This window comes from Hoplias malabaricus, chromosome 2 (genome assembly GCF_029633855.1).
Source record: "Hoplias malabaricus isolate fHopMal1 chromosome 2, fHopMal1.hap1, whole genome shotgun sequence".
NCBI classification, from domain to species: Eukaryota; Metazoa; Chordata; class Actinopteri; order Characiformes; family Erythrinidae; genus Hoplias; species Hoplias malabaricus.
The window spans coordinates 67668861-67682749 of NC_089801.1; the positions used below are offsets into that span (position 1 = coordinate 67668861).

The following is a 13889-nucleotide window of genomic DNA, read 5'->3' on the forward strand; positions in this document are numbered from 1 at the left end:
AGCTATGAGAGGTTTATGATAAAAAACAATAATTAAGTTTTTGCACCATTGTGTTTCAGTTCTGACCTCTTCCTCTTGGCCGACTTACGTTACTCCCCCAGGGTAATGAGGGTCTCAAACTTTTTCAGAAAATAAATTGTCATAAACATTCATACATTGAAAAGTTGTTGAGTGAGAACAAATATGAACAAATGTGCAACTATATTCTAACCAAATTGGAAAAATGATGCCTAAGGAATTTAGAAATCAAATGCTTTACAAACTTATAAATAACATATTTACACATTTCCTCAGTGCACAGTGCCTGGTTCTGGTGTGTCAGTGTTTTCCTCAGTGCACAGAGCCTGGTTCTGGTGTGTCAGTGTTTTCCTCAGTGCACAGTGCCTGGTTCTGGTGTGTCAGTGTTTTCCTCAGTGTACAGTGCCTGGTTCTGGTGTGTCAGTGTTTTCCTCAGTGCACAGAGCCTGGTTCTGGTGTGTCAGTGTTTTCCTCAGTGCACAGAGCCTGGTTCTGGTGTGTCAGTGTTTTCCTCAGTGCACAGAGCCTGGTTCTGGTGTGTCAGTGTTTTCCTCAGTGCACAGAGCCTGGTTCTGGTGTGTCAGTGTTTTCCTCAGTGCACAGTGCCTGGTTCTGGTGTGTCAGTGTTTTCCTCTGGGCTCAGAGCTTGGTTCTGGTGTGTCAGTGTTTTCCTCAGTGCACAGAGCCTGGTTCTGGTGTGTCAGTGTTTTCCTCTGGGCTCAGAGCCTGGTTCTGGTGTGTCAGTGATTTCCTCTGGGCTCAGAGCCTGGTTCTGGTGTGTCAGTGTTTTCCTCAGTGCACAGAGCCTGGTTCTGGTGTGTCAGTGTTTTCCTCAGTGCACAGAGCCTGGTTCTGGTGTGTCAGTGTTTTCCTCAGTGCACAGTGCCTGGTTCTGGTGTGTCAGTGTTTTCCTCAGTGCTCAGAGCCTGGTTCTGGTGTGTCAGTGTTTTCCTCAGTGCACAGTGCCTGGTTCTGGTGTGTCAGTGTTTTCCTCAGTGCTCACAGCCTGGTTCTGGTGTGTCAGTGTTTTCCTCAGTGCACAGAGCCTGGTTCTGGTGTGTCAGTGTTTTCCTCTGGGCTCAGAGCCTGGTTGTGGTGTGTCAGTGTTTTCCTCAGTGCACAGAGCCTGGTTCTGGTGTGTCAGTGTTTTCCTCAGTGCACAGTGCCTGGTTCTGGTGTGTCAGTGTTTTCCTCAGTGCACAGAGCCTGGTTCTGGTGTGTCAGTGTTTTCCTCAGTGCACAGTGCCTGGTTCTGGTGTGTCAGTGTTTTCCTCAGTGCACAGTGCCTGGTTCTGGTGTGTCAGTGTTTTCCTCTCGGCTCAGAGCCTGGTTTAGGTGTGTCAGTGTTTTCATCTGGGCTCAGAGCCTGGTTCTGGTGTGTCAGTGTTTTCCTCAGTGCACAGTGCCTGGTTCTGGTGTGTCAGTGTTTTCCTCAGTGCACAGAGCCTGGTTCTGGTGTGTCAGTGTTTTCCTCTCGGCTCAGAGCCTGGTTCAGGTGTGTCAGTGTTTTCCTCAGTGCACAGTGCCTGGTTCTGGTGTGTCAGTGTTTTCCTCTCGGCTCAGAGCCTGGTTCTGGTGTGTCAGTGTTTTCCTCTCGGCTCAGAGCCTGGTTCAGGTGTGTCAGTGTTTTCATCTGGGCTCAGAGCCTGGTTCTGGTGTGTCAGTGTTTTCCTCACGGTTCAGAGCCTGGTTCTGGTGTGTCAGTGTTTTCCTCTCGGTTCAGAGCCTGGTTCTGGTGTGTCAGTGTTTTCATCTGGGCTCAGAGCCTGGTTGTGGTGTGTCAGTGTTTTCCTCAGTGTACAGTGCCTGGTTCTGGTGTGTCAGTGTTTTCCTCAGTGCTCAGAGCCTGGTTCTGGTGTGTCAGTGTTTTCCTCAGTGCACAGAGCTTGGTTCTGGTGTGTCAGTGTTTTCCTCAGTGCACAGAGCCTGGTTGTGGTGTGTCAGTGTTTTCCTCAGTGCACAGAGCCTGGTTCTGGTGTGTCAGTGTTTTCCTCTCGGTTCAGAGCCTGGTTCTGGTGTGTCAGTGTTTTCCTCAGTGCACAGTGCCTGGTTCTGGTGTGTCAGTGTTTTCCTCAGTGTACAGTGCCTGGTTCTGGTGTGTCAGTGTTTTCCTCAGTGCACAGAGCCTGGTTCAGGTGTGTCAGTGTTTTCCTCAGTGCACAGAGCCTGGTTCTGGTGTGTCAGTGTTTTCCTCTCGGTTCAGAGCCTGGTTCTGGTGTGTCAGTGTTTTCCTCAGTGCACAGAGCCTGGTTCTGGTGTGTCAGTGTTTTCCTCAGTGCACAGAGCCTGGTTCTGGTGTGTCAGTGTTTTCCTCAGTGCACAGAGCCTGGTTCTGGTGTATCAGTATTTTCCTCAGTGCACAGAGCCTGGTTCTGGTGTGTCAGTGTTTTCCTCAGTGCACAGAGCCTGGTTCTGGTGTGTCAGTGTTTTCCTCAGTGCACAGAGCCTGGTTCTGGTGTGTCAGTGTTTTCCTCTCGGCTCAGAGCCTGGTTCAGGTGTGTCAGTGTTTTCCTCAGTGCACAGTGCCTGGTTCTGGTGTGTCAGTGTTTTCCTCTCGGCTCAGAGCCTGGTTCAGGTGTGTCAGTGTTTTCATCTGGGCTCAGAGCCTGGTTCTGGTGTGTCAGTGTTTTCCTCACGGTTCAGAGCCTGGTTCTGGTGTGTCAGTGTTTTCCTCTCGGTTCAGAGCCTGGTTCTGGTGTGTCAGTGTTTTCATCTGGGCTCAGAGCCTGGTTGTGGTGTGTCAGTGTTTTCCTCAGTGTACAGTGCCTGGTTCTGGTGTGTCAGTGTTTTCCTCAGTGCTCAGAGCCTGGTTCTGGTGTGTCAGTGTTTTCCTCAGTGCACAGAGCTTGGTTGTGGTGTGTCAGTGTTTTCCTCAGTGCACAGAGCCTGGTTCTGGTGTGTCAGTGTTTTCCTCAGTGCACAGAGCCTGGTTGTGGTGTGTCAGTGTTTTCCTCAGTGCACAGAGCCTGGTTCAGGTGTGTCAGTGTTTTCATCTGGGCTCAGAGCCTGGTTCTGGTGTGTCAGTGTTTTCCTCACGGTTCAGAGCCTGGTTCTGGTGTGTCAGTGTTTTCCTCTCGGTTCAGAGCCTGGTTCTGGTGTGTCAGTGTTTTCATCTGGGCTCAGAGCCTGGTTGTGGTGTGTCAGTGTTTTCCTCAGTGTACAGTGCCTGGTTCTGGTGTGTCAGTGTTTTCCTCAGTGCTCAGAGCCTGGTTCTGGTGTGTCAGTGTTTTCCTCAGTGCACAGAGCCTGGTTGTGGTGTGTCAGTGTTTTCCTCAGTGCACAGAGCCTGGTTCTGGTGTGTCAGTGTTTTCCTCTCGGTTCAGAGCCTGGTTCTGGTGTGTCAGTGTTTTCCTCAGTGCACAGTGCCTGGTTCTGGTGTGTCAGTGTTTTCCTCAGTGTACAGTGCCTGGTTCTGGTGTGTCAGTGTTTTCCTCTCGGTTCAGAGCCTGGTTCTGGTGTGTCAGTGTTTTCCTCAGTGCACAGAGCCTGGTTCTGGTGTGTCAGTGTTTTCCTCAGTGCACAGAGCCTGGTTCTGGTGTGTCAGTGTTTTCCTCAGTGCACAGAGCCTGGTTCTGGTGTGTCAGTGTTTTCCTCAGTGCACAGAGCCTGGTTCTGGTGTGTCAGTGTTTTCCTCAGTGCACAGAGCCTGGTTCTGGTGTGTCAGTATTTTCCTCAGTGCACAGAGCCTGGTTCTGGTGTGTCAGTATTTTCCTCAGTGCACAGAGCCTGGTCCTGCTGGTGCTGATGAGTTTCCACTCGAACTGAGAGGTGATCGGACAGGAAGTAGAGAGAAGTGTGAACTCAGTTCAGAGAGAGACGGCGATGGCGACGAGCGCCCCGCTGCTGCTGCTGCCGGACAAAGAGCGAATGAGACAGAGATAAACAGCGGATGAACAGAGGAGGAACAGACGGCACACACCAAAGAAAACACCAGACAGACCAGTCGCTCGCCAGCCCGTCGTCTGTGCCCGCTGTGGCTGTGAACGGAGTTCAACACGGCGCTGTGTTTCTACTGATGACAGCCTGCGAGACTCAGCTACACGGGTACGCTGCTGCATTCATTCATTCCCCCCCTGTTCCTTCATTGCCTGTTGGTCCAGAGGGCTGGAAGTAGTCGGATTTCTTTTTTTAACGTTTAACGTTAATGTTACCATTTATTAAATTGTCTGCCTCATTTTTGCCCTTATTTTGCCGGGCATATTTTTTTTTAATCTGGCTCATGAGGGTCCCACGCTGCTTTACTTCTTTTTATTAATGTTCATTTTATAATATTTACCCCATTCTGCTGCAGTATCTCATTCATGTGAGCTATAGCTGTTAGCTAGCTCTGTGCTAACCCACAGACGGACAGGAGCTGCTCAACTACACAGATATTGAACCGACTTGGATTCTTTTTGATTGAGTCGATTCCTCACAATCTCTGTCCCAGGAGCCAAGGCTGCGTCCTAAACCACACTCTACTCTGTAATACACGCTGCACTCATTAACCCGCTTCTTATGCGATTTTTAGGGTCCTCGGAGACCGTTGAAGACGCAGCCCAAGATTTAACGTTTGAAACTCTTTGGTCCATGTTCCTTATGAGTGCACTTCAATTCGTTCGTGACTTATAGAGGGAACTTTAGGGAAAATTGAGCCTTTTGACGTGTTTAACGATATCTGGCAATAACGAGAAGTGCAGTATAATGTGTATCTGACTTTAGCGAAATGTGTAAAGCCAACTTTGTGGACTCGGTGTACTCGATATATTGAATGCGTCCGTTTTTTTGTTAGTTAGTCACATATTTTAAAGCAAACACAGTTTTATACTTGTTGTAATGTTAAATAAACGGCGCGGTTGGTGTGTGTTTTGTGGAAGGAGGCATTTTTCAGACTCGTTGTCTTTGTGTGGACTCAAGTCCAAAGAGTCGGAGAACCGACTCTTTGTTTCGGCACCGACTCCCAGCCCGGTAAAGGCAAAAGAATGAACACCCTGCGGCTAGTGTCCGCTTTTCTCTCTCCTGTGTGCAAGTAGCCTGTCTGTCCGTGGACATATTCTCCGGTGATTTGCCCGTACACCTGTTTTTGTTTCCACTCTTTAGGTAAAAGACCGGGGGGGTCGTGTCGACCTGGCCGAGCGCGCGTCATCGTGGTGCGATGCTGGGGTTACTAGAGGGCAAACACAGTCTTGGATTGGGCGGGGCTACGTGTGGGGCGGGAGGCAAAGACTTTATAGACCCTCTTAGAAATAATGCTGATGTAGGGATAAGAAATTAATTGGTAACGCAGCAGTGGACCCATGAATTGGAGTTTATCATTTTCACCAGCTTCCCCTTTTCGCAGGCATAGTCAGTGAGCCAAGACATCTTTTGCATTAGGGCTTAACCCTAACCCTGTCTGCTGTTGTGTTATGGTCAAATATGTTGCAATCAGTTTTAATGCAGTGTAAAAGAACATATATTTCAACATTCATCCTCTTATCTTGACTGTAGTTGCTTGACTAAGACATATTTGAAGTTTAGCATTCACTTATGCGTCTGGACTGGCTCTGTGAGTGTAACGTAAAACCGTTTTTCAACTCCACTGTGACCTGCATTTCTTTTTAGCTACACTGGCCTGAAAGCCCTAATGTAAAAGATGTCTTGGCTCACTGACTATGCCTGCGGTAAAGGGGAAGTTGGTGTCAATTTGATCTTTCTCTAAACCATTGCTTTAATACTGCCAACAACTCATTGTGCTGTTCCGTTTCTAAGACAGAATTGTGACCGTTAAAATCCCAAGGGCCATATTAAAATGTTTACATAATGCTAATTGTGAGTGAAAAGCAGGCAGCCAAGTCTGAATGAAAAACAAAACAAGGTAGAAATGCAAAACGTTGCTTAAGATCTTTTAGTCTTAGCACCCAGTAAACAAGGAACGTCCATGGACGTTCAGAACAGGTCTAAAAGTAGTCTGTCCATCAAGGACATATTTTAAACGTCAATGGACGTCCAAAATCCATCTTAATAAGTTAGTTATCAAGTGGTGACCAATCGATAACGTCAGTGGACGTCCAAAAAGCGTTTTATACAAGTAATTTATTTCGGGACCAATTAATAACGTCAATGGACGTCCAAAATACGTCTAATAGTCGTCTTTTCAATGTCTGTGTCTGGACGTCTTTTCAACTTTCATTTTCAACCTTAAGAGAACGTTGATTAGACGGCAGTCATTACGTTATTTCAACGTTGAATCAACGGCTAAATGTTTACTGGGCAGTGGTGTGACCATGTTGTGTTCTTGGCTCATTAAACACCGTCCACATTTTATTTGGCAGATTTTAATGAAGCAAAGCTTTTCCATGAATGAATGGACAGCAGGCAGAGGTAGGTTGGCTTTTTCTTAGTTGTTAGTTTTGGGTTGCTTGACTTCTCTGACACTTTGGGGAGCATGGTTCATTGTAAAGCAGTGTGGGACAAACCACATCAGACCTGTTGCTTGTGAGTAAAGCATTACCCAAGATAAAGATTGCCCAGTTTACTTCAAAATATATTTTAATGAAACACATCAATCATTTATTGGATATTGTAGAGTTATTAATAACACATGTTCATTCATTGTCTGTAAACTCGTATCCAGTTCTGGGTCACGGTGGGTCCAGAGCAAGGCAAGAAACACCCTGTACAGGTCTCCAGTGCATCAAAGGGCATTACACACTCATATGTTGACTTAAACTCTCACTCACAGCTATGGAAACTGTTACCAACCAGTGTATGTTTTTGGACCGTGGGAGGAAACCCACACAGATGTGAAGAGAACACACCAAACCCCTCAAAGACAGTCACTTAAGGCAGGGTTCAAACCCACAACCCCAGGACCCCGGAGCTGTGTGAAAACAATGCAACATGTTGTGCTACCGTGCCACCTCATAACACGTATAATACATCTATTTTATTTGCCGCAAAGAGCATGGTTAATCTAATTAGAATACAGAAATAGAAATGACTGGAGATGAAAGAGATTTATTTGTCATATTCTTAAACAAAGTGCACTGTCTCAGTAGCCACACTCAATGAAATATGATATACCAGGACTTCTCTATTGTTGTCTGCCATATGGCTATGTGCACATGACAACACACACACACACAGTTCAATAAATCCCATAAAAGGCCAGTAGTGCCAGTGTCTTGACTGTTTCAGCCTGTTCTCTTTCTCATTTAATTAATTCTGGAGACTTTTGGCCTTGTTGGCCTATGTGCATGTCTTTGTTTAGGCAATGTGTATACTTTACACAACGAATCGTACAGGGAAATGTATCTGTCACAGAGGTCTCAAAGACATGAACTCAGCCTCAGCTGATTATCTCCTTCAGCTGGTAGAGTACTTAAAGCTAATCCTTTTACAGTTACAGCAGCTGAATAGGAAGGCATCCGACTTCCCTAAGGCGAGACATGGAACCAAAGTTTCCTCATGCAAATGTCCTGGTTTGTGGTGTGCTGTAAAGTTTATCAGATCATCCGTGATTTAATCCTTAGGTTGGCACATGCAGACCTGGTATGCTTTTGTGAAAGCTTGGCCTGTGCTGACGTTGGACAACTTTGTGTCTTGTTGATACTCTGTGGGACAAAGGTTTTGTGACGCCCTGCTGAGATCCTCTTACTGTTTCCCTGTTTCCTCACATCTCTAGCGCACTATGACAAAAGGACACCAACTGTGCAGCTTCTGTTTCATTTCTGTTTTATTAGTCATCAGATATTTGCTTTTAAAAGTTTAGTTTCAACGTATTATTCAGCACATTATTAGACTGCACTGGAAAATGTATACAAAATAAATGTATATTCTCTTGAATGGTTGGCTGTTCTTAATCTGTTCTTAAATATTATTGTTGTTTCATATTTTTATTGTTTATTAATCACCATGGGGGGGCACGGTGGTGCAGCAGGTAGGTGTCACTGTCACAGCTCCAGGGTCCGGGAGGTTGTGGGTTTGAGTCCTGCTCCGGGTGACTGTCTGTGAGGAGTGTGGTGTGTTCTCCCTGTGTCTGCGTGGGTTTCCTCCGGGTGACTGTCTGTGAGGAGTGTGGTGTGTTCTCCCTGTGTCTGCGTGGGTTTCCTCCGGGTGACTGTCTGTGAGAAGTGTGGTGTGTCCTCCCTGTGTCTGCGTGGGTTTCCTCCGGGTGACTGTCAGTGAGAAGTGTGGTGTGTTCTCCGTGTCCACGTGGGTTTCCTCCGGGTGCTTCCGGTTTCCTCCCACGCTCCAAAAACACACATTGGTAGGTGGATTGGCGCCCCAAAACTGTCTGTAGGTGTGAGTGTGTGTCATCCTGTGAAGGACTGGCGCCCCCTCCTGGGTGTATTCCCGCCTTGCGCCCAATTTTTCCAGGTAGGCTCTGGACCCACCACGACCCTGAACTGGATAAGGGTTACAGATGATGAATGAATGAAATAATTAATTAACCACCATTGCCAGATATGTACATGGTAAAATATTGGATATGGGCATTAGTACAACTCCATAAAGAGAGTTACTCAAATAAGAGTTATTAAGTTTTTTATTGAATAGTTAATTTAATTATTTCTTTTGATCTACATTTTTACGTATTCACATTAATGATTGGAAAACATTCTTCTGCTGTTCTGGCTATGTTCATTACAGTCAAACAAATGCAAACCAAGTTGGAAATTCTGATATTGATCACAGTATTTTCTGTTGGGGTAGTAGTTTGCCTCCTTTTTTTTACTTTAATATTTTATTTCAAACCATTTCATACTACACACATTCAGTAAGTAATGGATAGCGCTCTCTCTCTCTCTCTCTCTCCCTCCCTCTCTCTCTCTCCCTCTCCCTCTCCCTCTCTCTCTCTCCCCTCCCTCCCCTATCAATCTTTGCTTAAGTTGACATCTCTGAATGTAATCACATCAGGACTGAACTACAGTGGCCTGGGCATTGCTGTGCTTTCATTTTGATTAAGCATTTATTAATTGGTTTACAAGGTGAAATGCACATTTGATTTTCCTCTTTAATGAATATTACGATAATAGCAACATAGTAAAAGTAGTTCATCCAAAAATAACTCAAGAAAAATTAGCATCAAATATAAACAACTGTTGCAGAAAATTTGTAATCTGTGATTTAGTTGAGCTTTCATTCAGCTGATTTATTTTCCCAATTTTGCATTTCTTATAATTCCTTCTTTATATATTTTTTATTGTTCCTTTAATAACAAGGTAAAAATTATTCAACCAGGAATTCTAGTTGAATCTATGGCTAACTGGACTGAAACAAAAAAGTGGGACCTGTTAATTCAGCAATATTCTAGCCATGTGATTTAGTAAAACGTAGAGCTTTTTTAAAGGCTTATTATTTCCACACAACCAAAATGTGTTAAGACGTTTTAGGGTTTGACCTGCTAAAACGTTCTGCTGCTGCTCAAACCCAAGACAGAAAAAGAGCTTTGATGATAAATGGAATAAATAAATACAGATAGCTACCTTTCCACACCACACGTTTTACTTACATTCCTCTAGCTTCTCCAGTGGCCAAGGTGCTGGACGCAGCTCCAAGAAACATGGTGTCCTTCTGTGAGTGATAGCAAAGGATTATTTGCTTATGCTGACCAGCTTTATTTGTATTCCATTAGGCTGCTGTGGCCAAATGTGATGCCACTTAACCGTCATGTTTTCAGTGATTTAAAAAAAGGGGTAATAATATACCTAAGACTTTATAGGATGATTTCACAAGAGCCACATTCACTATGTCTGCAATGAAAAGCAAACTGAATTATTTGCACTTGTCCTAATTTCTGGAGGCTGCACTATCGTAAACACTGCAGGTCTCAGCTTTTGTTCTTTGAGAGACCAGTCCAGATCATCTGAATGTATTCACTGTTCCAGGAAAAGCATGATGACACACAGCGAACTGGAAACACAAGCACTCATTTTGTCTCTGAAGGCTGGTTTGCCGACAGATTTAGCCTAGTCCTAGACACAGGACAAGATAGGACAGTGGACTAGAGATACAGGTTTTGACCAATAACTGACTGTGATTATTCATTTATTCATTTTAGGGCTCAGGGTCATGGTGGGTTTACCTGAAATCCAGTGTAGAGGCCTACACTGTCACTGTGGTGGTACATATTCAGTCAGTACCTTTATTTAGGGAATATTATTGTACCTTAAACTGTTATAATTGCAGATTTCAAAATTGTGTTGATCTTATACGCCCAATTTTATCTCCAGAACTTATATTATGTTGTTTATTTTTACACAGTTCTGAAATGAAATCTTACAAATAATCACCTGTCCTGGAGAAGAGAATGTAATGAACAAGTTAAAATAAACGTTAATGCCGTAATTGGGGCGAAGTTTGTCTCAGTAAACACCAATCACTCTCAAAAGCAGTCGTCTTCCACCACATTCATTTTTTGACTGATTTCTTCACACCACAGTGAATTTATTTCTGCGGTCTTGAAATTGTATTCTTCAAAAGAGTTAATTAACGCCACTATTTTTAGCAACATTTTACAATTCCTGCTAGGCGTGTAATAGCAGAACTAGTTGATAATGGAAATGCACTAAAATTAAATTCCTAAATGGTTCTTGGTTTGGACATGTATTTAAAAATAACATAATTTGATTGATATTGTGCCTTTTTATATTTTGCAGTATTTTGCAAAGGCTGTTCACACATAAATCATCATAAGCATTTTGATTTTTTAAATTTTCATATAATCTCAACAAACATATAAACATTAATAAACTGTCTGATTGCGTGATTGGAGGGAAAATCTCCAGATATCTAGGCAAGGCAAGTTTATAGAGCACCTTTTGTACACAACGGCAATTCAAAGTGCTTTACAGAGCGATGCAGAAAAATTACAGTAGAATTTAAAAAGTAAAAAAAAATAACAGTTAGAAATAGAAAGTATAAAATAGAATTAAAACAGAATATATATTTAAAATAAAAATGTTTAAAAGCTATTCAATAAAATGTAAAACAATAAAAACAGAGTAGTGTTCTCCCCGTGTCCGCGTGGGTTTCCTCCGGGTGCTCCGGTTTTATCTCACGCTCCAAAATCACACGTTGGTAGGTGGATTTACGACTCAAAAGTGTCCGTAGGTGTGAGAGTGTGAGTGAATGTGTGAGTGTGTGTGTTGCCCTGTGAAGGACTGGCGCCCCCTCAAGGGTATATTCCCGCCTTGTGCCCAATAATTCCAGGTAGGCTCTGAACCCACCGTGACCCTGAACTGGATGAGGGTTACAGATAATGAATGAAAAACAGAGTAATAAAAAAAGGACAGTTATTAAAATGGTACTAGAAATAAAGTAAGTAAATCTACATTATTAATTCAATCTACGTACAACGCTACTCAAATGCACAGGAGAACAGGAAGGTCTTTAGTCTAGATTTGAAGAAAAACACTTTAAAATCAATTCTGTGTTTAACTGGCAACCAGTGGAGTGACCTGAGGACAGGAGTGATGTGCTCGGTTCTCTTGGCTCTGGGAATCGATTCCTATTCTGGTTTATTCTGTTTGTCTATCACTAATTGAAACGTTCTTTAATGAACATATATTATACATATGAACATATATATAACATATATTATTTCTTCTTTGGCATCACTCCATAAAACCCTTTCTAGCTCTTTTATTTTAAGTGTGATTTGGGACTTTGTTAGGAATAGCTCACAGGTTTTATGGCCATCTTTTTGTTTGACTTGTTTCGTTTGCAGTAATGGCCCTGTGGGAATCGTAGTGCTGAGCTTATTATTATTCTTCCTTCCTCTCTGCCCCACCTGAGATTTACCTGAGACACACACAGGTCTTCATAGGTCGGCCTAGATGCTTTTTCCAGTAATGCGTGCATGTCCTCATAATCCTTTTATGTATGATTGCAGTGAGATGAATGGATAAAGCTTTGAGAAATTGCTTTGCTGCTGTTGTACGTGTTGTTTCTGGGACTAATCTGCATTAGAAGCTAGTGCAGAATACAGTAAGAAGAGGTGGGGGTAAGAGAGAGATGTGAGGAGGGAAATACAATGATAAAAGATGGTTCACAGGGTATGCTAGTCTAGCCTGTAGCAACATTTGTTGTTTGTTTTGGTCAGTAATATAATCTGTAGCAGTGTCTCTGGGCAGAGACCTGCCTCATCATCTTCATCACAACCAAGTCTAAACTGGACCTAGGGTGGAGATGCCCTTGGAAATGTGAAAATGAAAGGTCACACGCACATCTGCTTTTATGTCTGAGTGTGGGTCACTCAAATCTTTCAAACAGCCAAAGGGCGTACATTTATCACCAACCAACCATCTTCCTTTGCATGTCAAAATGATTGTCAATAAAATATAACATATAAAGAGCTCTGTTTAGCTGTTGAACTAATTACAACTGCCCTGCCCTCCTAAACCACACCCCACCCTTCCAGTCTTGCCCTAAGGTTGATGTAAATGAGATATGACTTATCCAGGGTGCTGCTCCAGAGCACTAATCACTGCTAATCTAATCCCGAGGGGATTAGCAGAGAGGAGGGCACACTGGATGCTGAAACATCTCCCTGTCTCTTTCTGAAGGCTGCCCCTTAGTCTTGTCTTCATTGTCAGGCCAGTCCCCCTTAGCTAAGAAATGGTCCATTTTAGTGCAAGGAGTTGATTTAGCATTTCGGGGCAACAGCTAGTCAAGAGCCGGGCATCTCTCATCCAACCAGCCTGAAGATCTCAATCCTTTCACTTTGTGCTGACGGGGCAGTTTGGAGTGGCGCCTCCTCCTCAGTTCATGGGATCTTGAATTGTTCTTGCTGTCATCATCATAATCGCTTTCTCTCACACTGGGATTAGCATTAGCATGTCTTGTTAGCCCGTGAGGCAGTGGACATTGCTCTTTTTTTCCCCCTCTGGCCACTTTTGTGGAACATTTGTGGCTTTTCATGCCTCTCTTGAAGAAAAAGCTTTTAAAAGGAAACAGGAGTTTTACTTGTTTAGGTGGTTTTTGAGGACAGTGGTTTTCCTAGTTCTCCTTTCTTTAGCAAAGTCTTACTGTTTTTTTGCTTTTAAAACATTTTGAGAGCACAAACCCAAGGATAAGATGCTGAACCAGGGAGCTGTGATGATCTTTACAGGGATCTGTGGGGCGCTAGTGGTCATGGCGGTGGCCTACTACGCCTACTGGTAAGTGATACTAATGGTTCCTCGATGGATAAGGGCTTGGAATAGGCTACTTATAGGATTTGTTGCTTTTGAAGTTTAAGTCAAGTAGGCCTCTTCTCCTTCTTGGTATTATTTTTTAAACAATGGCGAAAAGCATTCCTTGAGCTCACTTTAGTGTTTTGGATAGTTTGGAATATCAGAATTGCTGTTTAGTACAGCTGTCCCTGCAAGGTGTATTTTATAAATGCCTTAGACGAGACAGTCATTTCATAAGTGTTTCTTGTCAGGGGTTTCCTTCATCATGTTCCTTCATTCATGGTTTTAGGCTGTAGATGGGATGCATTTGTGCTCAGCTAATTATCCAGAAGTAGAGGGTAGATGAGCATGACTTATGCTTTCCAGTACCTCTCTTGTTTTGAATCTAACTTAAAATTGTTTTGGTAATTCCTGAGTAAGTCCAGGGTTGCTGAGGGTAACTAGGGTGATATTTAGGGTTTTGGATTTGGAACAGGGACCATTCCAGACTAGCAGCCGGCCATCTTGTCCTGTTTTGTTTGAGATTGCCCCTGGCTGGCTGATGATGCAGGCATAGCAGCTGTTTCCTCTTAAGCAGGTTTATTCGGCTATCTCTAATCTCTCTCTCTATCCATCTCTCTCACTCACTGTCTAGATATCTCTCCAATATTTCTAAGCCATGCCCAAACAGACTGAGACATGAACCAATAAAACGAGAATGAGAGAGAGATCGAGATGGATTCCTTATTGTAG

General features: G+C 43.7%; 1 protein-coding gene across 2 annotated transcripts in view; it reads left to right on the plus strand.

Annotated features, from left to right (window-relative positions):
• Positions 1-3776: 3776 nt before the first annotated feature.
• Positions 3777-13889, plus strand: part of agpat3 (1-acylglycerol-3-phosphate O-acyltransferase 3) — a 28963-nt gene continuing 18850 nt past the window's right edge. The window contains exons 1-2 of one of the 2 annotated variants that reach the window (XM_066661133.1): positions 3777-4062; positions 6312-6360. The gene's annotated coding sequence lies outside the window, so the exon portion shown is untranslated. The remainder of the gene's footprint in view (positions 4063-6311; positions 6361-13889) is intronic. The other variant, XM_066661132.1, reaches the window with a different exon arrangement.